The sequence below is a fragment of the Lepidothrix coronata genome, unplaced genomic scaffold (assembly GCF_001604755.1).
Source record: "Lepidothrix coronata isolate B3197 unplaced genomic scaffold, Lepidothrix_coronata-1.0 Scaffold26, whole genome shotgun sequence".
In the NCBI taxonomy this organism is placed as follows: domain Eukaryota; kingdom Metazoa; phylum Chordata; class Aves; order Passeriformes; family Pipridae; genus Lepidothrix; species Lepidothrix coronata.
This window is the reverse complement of record NW_016690206.1, coordinates 4,191,739-4,204,773: the sequence shown is the minus strand read 5'-3', so window position 1 is coordinate 4,204,773 and position 13,035 is coordinate 4,191,739. Positions and strand designations below refer to the sequence as shown.

General features: G+C 35.5%; 1 protein-coding gene across 1 annotated transcript in view; it reads left to right on the top strand.

Annotated features, from left to right (window-relative positions):
* The first annotated feature begins 2,713 nt into the window (after positions 1–2,713).
* Positions 2,714–13,035, top strand: part of CDH9 (cadherin 9) — a 99,789-nt gene continuing 89,467 nt past the window's right edge. The window contains exon 1 of the mRNA XM_017809392.1: positions 2,714–3,004. The gene's annotated coding sequence lies outside the window, so the exon portion shown is untranslated. The remainder of the gene's footprint in view (positions 3,005–13,035) is intronic.

Here is a 13,035-nt window from a genome sequence, read left to right as displayed (position 1 = left end):
TAAGTACAAACATGTCAGGAAACGAAAAACCGATGGGAAACTGTGATTGAACTCCGAATGATTTAACATGGCAACCAGCCCAAGTCTGTGCACTGCTGAGTGATCCTAGCCTCCGTGAAACAAGCAAATGTTTGGAATTTCAACGAAGAGTGGGTATGTAATCGCTGTTTCCCATGGATGCTAGCAGACAAATCTTTATAAATGTAAAAAAAGAAAGATGAATATAATATTTATATGAAATATGAAACTCAAGTACAGCCTGTCTTGCAATAAAAGCAATCCTACCTTATCCTTTTGGTGCACTTTCTGTTTTTCCATATCTTTCCACTGCCCACGCTTTTTCAGAAGGAGCATTTTGTATTCCTCCCCTACATGGAGTAGCCTTTTGCATGTTAGAGCACAGGCTTAGATTTCCACCCATCTCTCCCTATTTGCTGTCACACCTACGCTTTTTCCTTTTTGGCCTACTTTTGATGTATATTCCATTTACGGTGTATGTTACAAAACTTTTTACCCCCATCATGCAACATCATTTGCATTAAAAAATGCTTCTTTTTTTTGGTGAACGCACGTAATTTCAATATTTTTTCTCTGTAGTAGTCACTGTGCCATATTTACAACACAATGAAAAATACATGTTAGAGAGCAGGCATTACACTGTCTAATATAAATAAAGTTGCTTGTTTTACTGCAAACCTGTAGATGGCATTAAGAAAAATGGAGCCACTCCCATTTATCTGAGTGTCCTATGACAGTTATGAGCAGATCTATGACAGTCTTTAATCAGGGGCCCATTCCTCAGATGCCATTGAATAAGCTCAAGACAGTATTGTGAAAAGATACTTTGTTCCTCTCACGTTTCAGGGATTCCTCTGTACCTGGATGATCTCGTATTATTGATTAGAGTAGCCACAATGTTCCCAAACAGAAGCCAAAAGAGCAAAAAAAAGCCAATACAATGAAAAAAGTAGAGCCATTACTCATGCCTTCTTATCATCCAGACATCTTCCTATTAGGAAAATATCTTTTTAGGATCCACAAGATTTAAGGCTACATTGGGACCTTAGGACATCAGAGATATACACTTGTCTGTAACTTTTCTTTTTGCTCTCCCATAGAACTACTGAGACAGAAGTTATGCTAAGTATTTTTTTTTTCTGTAGTTCCACTGCTAAAGTGGACCAACTTTGGGATGAAACTACTAATTAAAACTTTGCTTTATGTGTTTTACCCGAAGTACATGAATTGATTTTTTTCTGGTTCTAGATTTGGTTTTTGATTTTAGAAATATTAGACCAAATTCTGAAGTCCGTTATGGATACACAAATATTGTTTTCATGGATGTGTAGCATTCACAGAGAAGATCTAGTTCATTCGGAGCCAAATTTGGCTTCCATTTAAATCGATAAAAGGCTCTAACTTATGTCTATGTGAATTGCATTAGTCACTTAATAATTTCAGAGGAGATCTAATGGTGAATTGGTTCTCGCTAAGAACAGTATACAGTGAGTATATTAGTCTGTTGAGGTCCTAAATGGTAGTATTAAAGCAATAATAAGAGCCTAAAGAAAAAATAAATAGTTTGTTTAGGTTTCCCACTTGTCTATTTGATGTAAACCTTCCTTTTGTTACAGTACAGTTTCTCCACAAGAATAAACTGGTATCTTCTTTCACTCCAACTACTGAAAGCACAGCCCTAATAACATTTCATAACTACAAAATAGACTCATGATTCATCTAAGAGGAAATTTTGGTCCTAAATTAATTATGCAACAAGACCGGAAAACTACACTTTGCAGCATTTCATGTTATTCTATTGATGCCCGCAATGGACTTTTGATGAAAACTATCTTCAGGGTTTGTCAGTACAGCAACCAGTTCCTGAGAGTCCCATTTCAAATGTTTATCTTGTGTTGTTGACTGAAATAGTCATTAGTACCCAGAAACCCACAAAAAAATGAACAAATACATATATATATATATATATATATACATATGTATATCCAAATCCAGAACTTACAATACTTTAGTTCTCTCATTTTATTAGGAGACATGTTATGCTTCACTTGAAATGCTAGTTCAAGCAAACCACAATATTCTGTGGTATTGAACATCTATTGTAGTACGGAGCAGTGATTACTTGTACCCAAACAGGCTGAGCCAGAAAGCAGGAAACTAATGACTGTTCTGGTAAAACTGTGTATTTCAGACAATGACTTGAACAATATTAGCCACAATTCCCAAAACATCCCTTGCAACTTTGTATTATGTCCACTTTCAGGTACAATGACAAGCCCATCATTATCAATAGCTGTAAGTGATGCTAGAGCTGTAAACCTTCTGAGTTCAGGGGGAAATCTCACGCACCTTACCTTTTTTCACCTTAAAATCATTTGTCACTGTAGTAGTGTTAGACGATAATTTTGCATTCTCCAATGTGTATTGCACACAAATGGCACTGTATTGCTAGTGTAGATATTTAAAGTGATTTTTTTCTCCACATAATGCACAGGTTATGGGTATGCCTTTACTCCTATTATTAAAACAGACCAAACTGAGGTGATAGCATGAGTCTCTGTATTTAAGCCTCAGTTAATAAGAGGGTCCTTAACAAAGCCCTCCTCTTTGAACCCTCCCACTGCATTCAGTTGCAAATCACTGTTTGGCTGACAAAGCCGTCGTCCTGTCCCCCACAGCCCCAAACCTTCTCACGCTGAGCACTGCGGCTCTATCAGCAGTAACATCTCTGTGAGGGGCAGCAACACCTCTTCCTGTGAGGGACTGTTCTTATTAATCAGGGGCACTGAATGGAAACCAATCAGATAGAGAGTCCCTTTTGCTTCTGCTCGCTGCCTGCCTGACTTAAAAGTGATGCTGGGAGAGAGAGAGCTCTAGAGAGATGCAAGTGCTTTCAGCGCTGGAGGTACGGTAACATGCAGAAGGGAGGAAGCAGGTAGAGAAGCAGCAATGAACGGACAGAGCTAGGCTCACGCTGACAGACTCGGTGAGTAGATTAACTTTCTTTAGCACCGGAATTCCTGACAGCAAAAGAGTAGATGCTTTCTTTAGGAGTGTGTTAAAGATGTCTTACAGACACTTTTTAGGAGGGGTGTGTGTGGAGGGGCAGTATCAGCAGAGCACTTTGGGGGTATTTCTCTTATACAATTCAGAAACACCTCCCTGCACACTAAATTGCTAAAATCTAAACATTTGTTGCTGTATATATGACAACTGATGTGCATATTAGAAAACTAGCAATGCATATGCTATTTGGCAATGCTATTTGACATTACTCAGTTTTTATTGCCATATAGCAGTAACGATACAGCCTAACTTTTGTGCAGGATGTTTTTTCACCTGTCCAGATAGAAGCTATCCTCTTTTTATTTCTTTCACATTTGTTTTTCTGATAAACACCTAGGATGAAAAAATAGAGGTCTTTACTACTACTAAGAATGAAGTACCAATGCTTTAGCTTGTTTTTCTTTAGTGGGAGTAGCAAAATTAGCGGGTTTTTTTAATATGCGTTGTAGAGAGAAGTGGCAACTCAGGGTTCAGAAAGACTGAGATCTGAGGGAGATGTCCCTTTGCATATCCATAGCAGTAAGTCAAAGTCAACAGGCTTAAAGTGCAAGGATGCTTTCCAGAAGTGCTTCCAAACAACCTTGTCAGCCCAATATATATAATCAGAGATTCACACAAGAAAGCAAGACAGAAAGCACAAAAGGTCACACTGACCACTTGATTCTGAAGTAACCAGCAGAAAACAATTGCCTGATGAATGACATTTTGCCTTTTCTTCTCGCATGCAAGAAACACGCTGTCACATCCCCTCAATTTCACTCTATAAGCTTAAAAGACAGAATGATGCTTATGAATTAAAAGGAAATTTATATACTTTGCTGTTGTAAGGCAATGAGCATACAGTAGCTACTCACCTTGTCACAGAGTTAAGTCATAGGTCAGAAAATAGAATGGTATTTACTTAAGATAATTTCCATTTTCAGTAGATAAATTTACAACCAATATGTCAGTCTTACTTTTATTAAAGTCAGTGATAAAACTTGTATTTTACTGAAATTACAGCAAGATTATATTTCATTGCTGAATGTTACACTAGCTACTCATGGTAAGATAAGTATGGATAAAAACACAAGTGTGATACTTGTAATAGTTTCGGTGATATGATCAAAAGGTTTGTTTAATAAATAATATTGGCCGTAGCAATAGGAATTGCTAATGACAGATCTTTAAAAATTGTTGTTTCCAAGTCATTTTCCCTATTTGAAATGTTAATTTCTATTCCAAAAATTGAGTGGACTAATTAAATATTTATAAGCCTTGTGTTATTATTTTTCTATGATTTTTAAGAACTCTATTTAAAGAACTATGTTAGTTTAAAAAAAAAGCATTTTACTATCTGTATGTCAATTTGACAGGTAAAATACATTGCCCTGTCATTTGTACTTCACTATGTAATAATGTGAATTCAAGACAGAATTAAATATGTTTATAGCTAATGTGATTTTTTATTAAAAAAGCTAAAACTTCTACAAGGTCACATTATAAAGTCAAATATCTATGAAAGAAATAATTCTTTTTTTTAAGTTAGATAAACAAGATTAATTTTAAATGGAGAAATGTAACTGTATTAGTATTACTAATACGCACTAATCTTGTACCTAAAATTGTTGCCAAGTCTTTTTAAACTTGATGAGGTGATTTCATCAATCAAATTTTTTCATGTTTATCCTGTGAATGAAGTAGAGTATTTAATTTCAGAGGTTGTCTTGCAGCCATTATTGTGGAAAATTATGTTTTGTATGCAACCAATACCTCTCACCTAAACATGAAAAGCAGTTTGGTGATGCAGTTTGTAGAAAAATGTGGAGAGAAACAGCTCTACCGTATGTTTTGTACAGCTCCACAGTAAAAGTGCTTCAAGCTTTCAGCATTTGCATGCTTTTCAGCAGAAGTGACCATTTTGAAAAGGCTTTCCTTCCCTTCAGGCGGCAGCCCATGTGCAGGGATCTGTGCTCTACCCTCACCTAGCTGTTGCTCCACAAGGATGCTGATCCCAGCAGCAGTTGCATGGTGCTGGCAGAGATGCCCTCTCATCATGGGATTAGCCAATAAGAATGATTGCGTTCCCCAATTTATGCACCAAAAAAAATGTAATAACTCAAATCCACTGGCTTAAATGTCATCACCCACAATGCTGCAGAAAGAACTTAATTCTGACAGTCACTTATACCCTGGCATCAGGACATGGTTTCTGAATTTGTAAAATATGGCTTGCAAGTAATCTACTGGCAGAAGTGTTTGAGAAGTAGAGCCAGAAAGTAACAGGACTGACAATTTCCTCTGAAGACAAGTTTGTTTGGGAGATAAAACAAGGTAGACTAATGTCTCCTATTGACTGATGATAACCGGACACATGAAGGAACAACCATTACCTCAGAATTTTCATTTATTATAAGACACCACAAACACACAGATTCTTACAACTATTTTCAGTGAGAAACAGAAGCACAGAACTGTTCTCCTTTTCTTTCTCCTCCCCCATCTTTTCCCAATTTTGAAAACTGTTCTGCAGTCACAGGAAGACCTTACTGAAAATCAGAATTCAGTAATGATCACTGACTAAAAATTCTCCCAATTTCTGCAAAAACCTTATGCTTATAAAAAAACTGGATTATATAGACTGGGATATAAGACAGTAAGACATTATAGATATATAATGTTATGTGTTTATTCTATGAAGTCAGAGCTATTTAACTGCAGAAGGCAACTGGAGCAAAAGCCTAGAGAAAAATGCATCTCCCACTCATATCAGAACGTCTTCTGAATTTCTAAGGCTTGCAGCAGGTGTTACATGCAAATGTTATCTGTAGAAGCACTAATGTTTGAACATGAATAGGGATGCCTTAAAGCTAACTGCATTCCACATGTGAGAGAGTTTATGAAAAGTCATTTGTAGGAATAAATCCAAAATTTTGCTAAAGGGGTTGGGAAGAGAAGGAAAATAAAGCAAGGGGAAATGAATAAAAAGGATTTTTATAAAAGCAGTCATCGTCATTTTAACAACTTTCTCCTTTTGCCTTTTAAACACACGTGAAATTTCTGAATGGCAAAAGGTGACTTATTTTCCTGACTTTCAGTGACTGATCATGATAAAAATACCCCAGTGGCATCAAGGACTACTTGCCGAGCGTGATTGGAGAAGCAAATCTTAAGTAGATCATATAATGTGTTTGCAGTACAAAATCCCAGCAAAACTGAGCCTTGGTTACTCCCAGGAAAATGTTACTAACTTCAGGAGAAAGAAAAAATACTGGATGTATGGTGCAGCTCAAAAGAAAGCTCTAAAATGAGTGTGTTTTGGAAAGAAAATAATTTTTTAATGCCTAGTATGTAAAGTTATTATAGAAAAGATAGGAAATTAAGCATGCTACTTATAATCTCTGATCCACAATCTTGGAAAGATAACAAAAGGACGTGGGTGGCACTGTTTTCATCCCACACACAGGTATTATTGCACAGAAAGTTGACTTGTTCTCAGTTATGGAGTAGCTCTGTGTCAGAGCCAGGGGTTGAATGGGGCCTCCCCTTTCACAGTCCTTCAGTTTCTCTGTATGAGTACATCAATATTCATATATCCTTGAATACTTAAATTTGACACCATAAACAACCACAGATGTTTCTCTGGAAATATATTTCTGCTACTGCAAAATAGAATGTTTAAAGTGATGGCCAATGTATTCCATTGTTAGTAAAATGCAAAAGTCTATAATTAAGTTTCACACTTTTTAACAGTAAGAGTAATAGCAAGATGAAGACAGAATCATTTTAGATTCTGTTTCCCTATCTCATACAAACATAGCTTTCATATTCGCTAACTCCTGATACGAAAATGCAAATACTAGAGAGGTTTATGTAAGTACAAATTTTCTGTGTGCTGGACAATATTCAAGTTGCTTTGTGCTCAAAAACCCTATTTGAGGGAAATAACCTCCAGCTTCATGGAAATTCTGCCTGGAAGGATATTACAGTTTTAGACCATGCATGTTGATACTTAGAGATTCCAATTTCCAAAAAATACTACAGCATTTTCCTATTGTATATAAGGATGCTAAGAAAAGCTTCTAAACCAATTGCCCAAATTCAAAACATGATCTTTGTAATTTACACTCAAGAAGGACTCTGTGAAATAAAGAAAACTGGGAACAATATTTTTATGTTTGGGGATGGAAACAGTAGGCCTTTCCATCCTTTTAGACAAACTACACAACAACTTTCATAAGGAAATTATCTCAATTTACATATTTTTAATAGTTCAGTTGAAGTCAATTAATAATGCATACAGGCCTATTGGCAATATATACATGAATAATTAGATTTAGCCATTACTTTCAAAAAATGATGACCTATAATACTGATAATCAGTGGTGTAGAATTTGACATTTATATTTTGGCACCTCTTAAAAAGGAATTCAATAAAACATTGAGTTGTAAAAGAGTGTTCAATAAAGGAAATATAAAAAATATAGTGATCTAACAACCTCAGTTAAAGATCTTACCAAAATAATTGTTCTTTATTTCCTCTGTATTCCATCATTCAATATTTGCTCCTAGGGAGATGATGAAGAGGCAAAGAGAAAAAGGTGTGAGTTGGGGATAAAGGAGAAGTTAATCCCATTACTTCTGTTTGAAAGAAAAGTAGTTACAGTAGAAATTAAAATTAGTATTTTGAAATCCAACAGTGATAAGTTCTGTATGACTGGAAGGTATCAGTAAACTATTCAAAGCTGGTTTTAACAAATACAAATAACCCCAGTTTATGAACAGAACTTTTATATATGTATATATATACATATATATACATTTATAGATATATACATACAAATAGAAATGTAAACCCAAGCATAACTTATGCAAATTCTAAGAAGAATGATAAAATATTTTAAAAAAGAATATATTAAAATGGGTTTGTTCAAGTTTGCAGTGCTGTTTTCTGGATGAATTTGCCTGCTTACTTTGTTGTTTATCAAAATACTTTTACACGGTTTGAATTATTCTTTGTAATTTTTTTTTTATATTAATGGATTTAAATATCAAGCTTTGCAGTGAGAAGCTATTGCAAAAAAGTTCTTTCTTCTGATTCTTAAGACATAGGTGCTGGTTGTGGGTAATCTCCTGGAACTCATTTTGCCTGTGTAGTAAAAGAAAAACAATCAGGAAAACATACTTATTTCAAAAGGAAATTCTTGTAGTTGTTTAAACTACATGTCAGGAGAGCTGTTTGTACTTGTGCCACATTCCGGAACCCGTATTTAGAATGACTAACATTTTGCAATAAGACTAGTCCCACTGAAGCCAGTGAAATTGCTTTTGTGCATTTCCCTTACCCAGAGTAAAAACGAGTACTGAATCTGTGTTGTTATAACAATTCTATCTGATGAAAATTTCTATTTCCCTCAGAGTAAACATAAAAATGTTATGTTACAGAAAATATTTTCCCATTTCCTGAAAGATTTGCAATAATCCTTACATTTGCTTCCCAAATGTAAAAGGTAATTTCACTCATAATGAGAATTCAGACTTGCTGAAAAAATGGAAATATATTTTAAAAATAATGTAGTCTCTTCATTCCTTTCTGTTAATAGCATCCCATGGATTACCAGAAATTAAGCCAGATCTTGCTCTTAGTGGTTTTAAATTTTTGTTATACATGACTTCTGTCCTTACCAAGACAGCTTTCTGGATTGTATTTATACCTTTTCTAGGGGTAAGATAATAAGTAAAACTTGTATTCTAAATAAAATTAACTAATCTCTTCAATTTCCTTAATGGAAATAGAACTACTTTATCTATAACACTGAAGATATTGTTCTTTGCTTAGTAGTAGTAGTAGTAGTAGTAATAGTAGCAGCATCAAGGCTGAGAACTCATGTATCACTTGAAGTAATGATTTTGTAACATTTTAATAGCATTTGTCGCATTTCGATAAAATCCAAGCTTCTGGTAGTGCCTGCTGTTCCCATTATTGTCCTTCTGAAAAATCTACCCGTGATGCTAAACCATCCATGTGGCAAACAAAAGGACTTTCAAATCAGAAAAGTATATAATGCCTTTAATGTACTTCTAACTACTTTTTAAGGCAATTAAAGACGAGAAACTCTCAAAGATGTTGGTACAGCTACAAGTGGCCAAAAAAACCCTACTGGTTAAGAACCTTTCCCTGAAGCTTTCATTCAAGAAAGGGGGAAATAACATCAGTGAAGTCAAAAGGGGGAGTAAATTAGGAATTGGCTAGACTGCACCATAGTTTGATGGTTTTGTCCAAAAAAAAAAAAAGAAACAAAAATTAAAATAAAAGATGTTCACCCATACTGAAAGGTTAAATTTAATAGATAATGCCTTAGGAATATACATAGTGTTGCACATTCAGAAATGTAACTCTTAGCACTGCTAGAATGAAAGATTTAGCACTTCTGACAATGGTACTCATAATAATTTATTTGCCATTTGAACTTGTGCTCATGCAACTCACATTTACATTTCAGAGCAAATTTTCCTAACAACTCCCTACAATGTAGATCCACAAAAAATAAATTTCTCAAATACATAAAGGCCCTCTACGGTTTTTTCTCTCCCAAATATGTTGAGACTCTAGTTCATAAGGCTCCCAAAACTAGAAGCCTACAGGTTGAATAGATTTTTAACTACTTTAAAGATTATGTTTGCAAAGCATTTGTTTGATTAAATAGTGAACTGCAGTTATACACAGACACAGGACCATAGTTACCTTGATTACTCAAGAGATACACTCAGTAATGTTTAGTAATATATAAATGACGATTTCAAATAAATAGAAAAGATTTCCTAAAAATTGCATATGAGAAAAAATGGTTCCTGTGTAGTTTGTGTCTAACACACTAGGAGAAGCATATATCCATAGTTTAAGTTTTGATTAGAACTAAAATGGGTCTTAAGGATTAACCAGTACAGGATTAAAGTTCCTGGTCTCATGACATAAAATGGATCTCAATTTCAATTTAAAAAGTATTTCACTACTTTTTAACTGGCAGATAAAGTATATAAACTCAGGAGAAAGTGATACTTTTCTGAAAGTGCAGATAGTTAGAAACAGTAGCATTGTATGTCACTGGGAACTTTCATGAGATCTACATGTGGTGGTCCCAAACAATACCAAGCCAAGGCTTTGTATTTACATGCACTGAGTAACCCCGTGTAATTGGTAAAGTGCTGAGAGCTATTAGAAGAAACCTTACCAACCTGGTACAAAGTATCACTAGTTGGAAGGAACGAAGGAAGGGAGAAAGGAAGGAGGGAAGGAAGGAAGGCAGGCTTCCTCTCCAAGAAGAGTAGAGTAACAAAGCTGAAGCAGCATAAAGATTTATGTAAACAAGGGGAAGATTCTGGATTACTTGTTTTGAGGTAATTTAAAATGCAATAGTGTGGGTAGCTATAATAAAAATAGGACCAAAATGAATGTTATAATTTATCTATACCCTTTCTGTGCAAATAGCATCAGAATCAATAATTTGTACAGACTGAAAACTGAAATCTGAAAAAAAATGCTTTAAGGAACATAAATAGGGGGACATTGCAGTAGAATTGAAAATAAATGAGTCACATTAATTTTCTGCTTCCTTCACCTCTAGTTAATTGGCACTAATTAAATTTCATGCTAGTCAGCCTGTGAGTTTAGTAGGTAATTAAAAAAAGCCCTGAAATTTCATTGCTTGTGGTGAAAATATACATGTATTAGTGTATACATATATCTATATCAGTATCTGTGTCACTACTGATATAATTTTAGAGGCAGAGGTGACATAAAGAGATTTAGAGATCTAGATATATCCACACACATATCTACATATATCTGTGTAAATATAGCTATACCTTTATATGTATAATTACATCGATAGAGATTTTTAAATTTTTGTTTTATTTTTTATTTGCTCAGCATCTGTGTCATGAAAGTCATGCATGTACTTGCACTGTAAGGTCTCCAGTGGCACACTGAGTTCTAAACAGGAACTGGTAAGGTAAGATGCCTACATGCTCTGCGTTGAGGAGGACTCTGCAGGTCGTTCCAAGTTTCTATTCTATCACATCAAACCCAGAGAGGTAAATATCAGAGGAAAACACAGCAAAACATCTGTTCTGTCTACATTATCAATCCAGAATCATAGAATGGTTTGGGTTGGAAGGTAACTTTAAAGAACATCTAGTTCAACCCCTCTGCCATGGAGAGGGACACCTTGCACTAGATCAGGTTGCTCTAAGCCCCATTCAACCTAGTCTTGAACACTTTCAGTAACAGAACTTCTACAACTTCTCTGGCAACATGTTCCACTGTCCCAACACCTTTGCTGTAAAATATTTCTTCCTTATGTCCAATCTAAACCTTTCCCTGTTTCAGTCTAAAGTCATTGTTTCACACTGAGTTTTTTATCTACCAGTGCTCCCAAGTCCTTCTCAGTTGGGTTACTCTCAATCTTTTCATCCAAGTCTGTAATACTGGGAATTGCCCCAACCAAGGTGCAGGACCTTGGAATTGGCCTTGCTGAACTTCATGAGATTTGCACAGGCACAATCCTCAAGCCTGTCGAGGTCCCTCTGGATGGTGTCCCTTCCCTCAAGTATATTAAATGCATCACTCAGTCTCATCTGAAAACTTTCTGAGTGTGCATTTAATCTCACCTGTCTATATGGTTAATAAAGACATAAAATAGTATTGGTCCCATTAGAGAGCCTTAAGGAACACCACTGATTACTGGTTTCCACTTGGATACTGAGACATTGACAGTAAATTTTTGGATGAGGCCATCCAGCCAATTTCTTATCCATCTAACAGTTCAACCATCCAACCTGTATGTCTCCAATTTAGCCGCAGGACTATTGTGGGGGCCTCAAAGGCCTTACAGAAGTCCAGGTACATGACCTCTGTAGGTCCTTGTCCACTGATGCAGTCAGTCCATCATTGAAGGCCACGAGATTAATCAGGCAGGAGTCACCCTTGGTAAAGCCGTGTTGGCTGTCCCTAATTACCTCTTTGCCTTCCTTATGCTTTAACAGGAGGATCTGTTTCATAATCATACCAGGCACAGAGGTGAAGTTGACTGGCCAGCAGTTCCCAGGGTCCTCCGTCAAATCAGCGTCATTTTATTCCTTCAAGATTATAGAAAAAAAATTCCAGTTCATTCAATAAATTTCTTTTTGAGGGAAAAAATCCATGAAAGAGGAACTTTTGACTATATCACATTAATACAATTACATGGCATGACTGGTTGGTAACTTTCAGTGAAGCACCTAAATAGCCATACACTGTCTACCTCATTGCATGTATTGACAATTTTTGTACCTTCAGAAAATTCAAGCAATATTTTCAACATGGGCTTTTTAACTTCTATCACTGTTTCTCATCTGAAAGAGCAAAGATTCAGGAAATCTGGAATCTTTTAGCTACAATGCAGTTTTTGGAATATCTTCAGCCTTACTGTGTGGTCATCTAAATGATCAGCCCCAAGGTAGACAAAGCAATATCTCTAATGACTTGAATTTAAATGTCCCTTTACAATGCAAATAAAAGTTGACTTCTTATTCCTACTTCACTTAATTTGTCCTGAAGTTTAGCTGTATCCTGATAACTGACAGGTCAAATGATGTGAGCATCTACTTTAAACAGAAATTTTCAACCCAATAACCACTATCAAGTATCTGAAGGACAGCAAGGACAAGGAAGACATAGACATGTTCTTTGAGTTTTTGCAGGTAGTCAGTAGTCATTAATTCTAGGGCACACTGAATGAAGAATGAGATTTTCATCATTACCACAGAGCATCCAAGATTTTTTATACTATTTATAAAAAAAGGCAATTGAAGATTTCAAGATTTAAATATGAAAGTAGTCATAGAACAAAGTTACCAACTTAATTTACAAGCAATTGCTTTCTCAGGTGTGGTTGGCAAACAGTAGCACCAATCCCGTTTAAAAGATGGAGA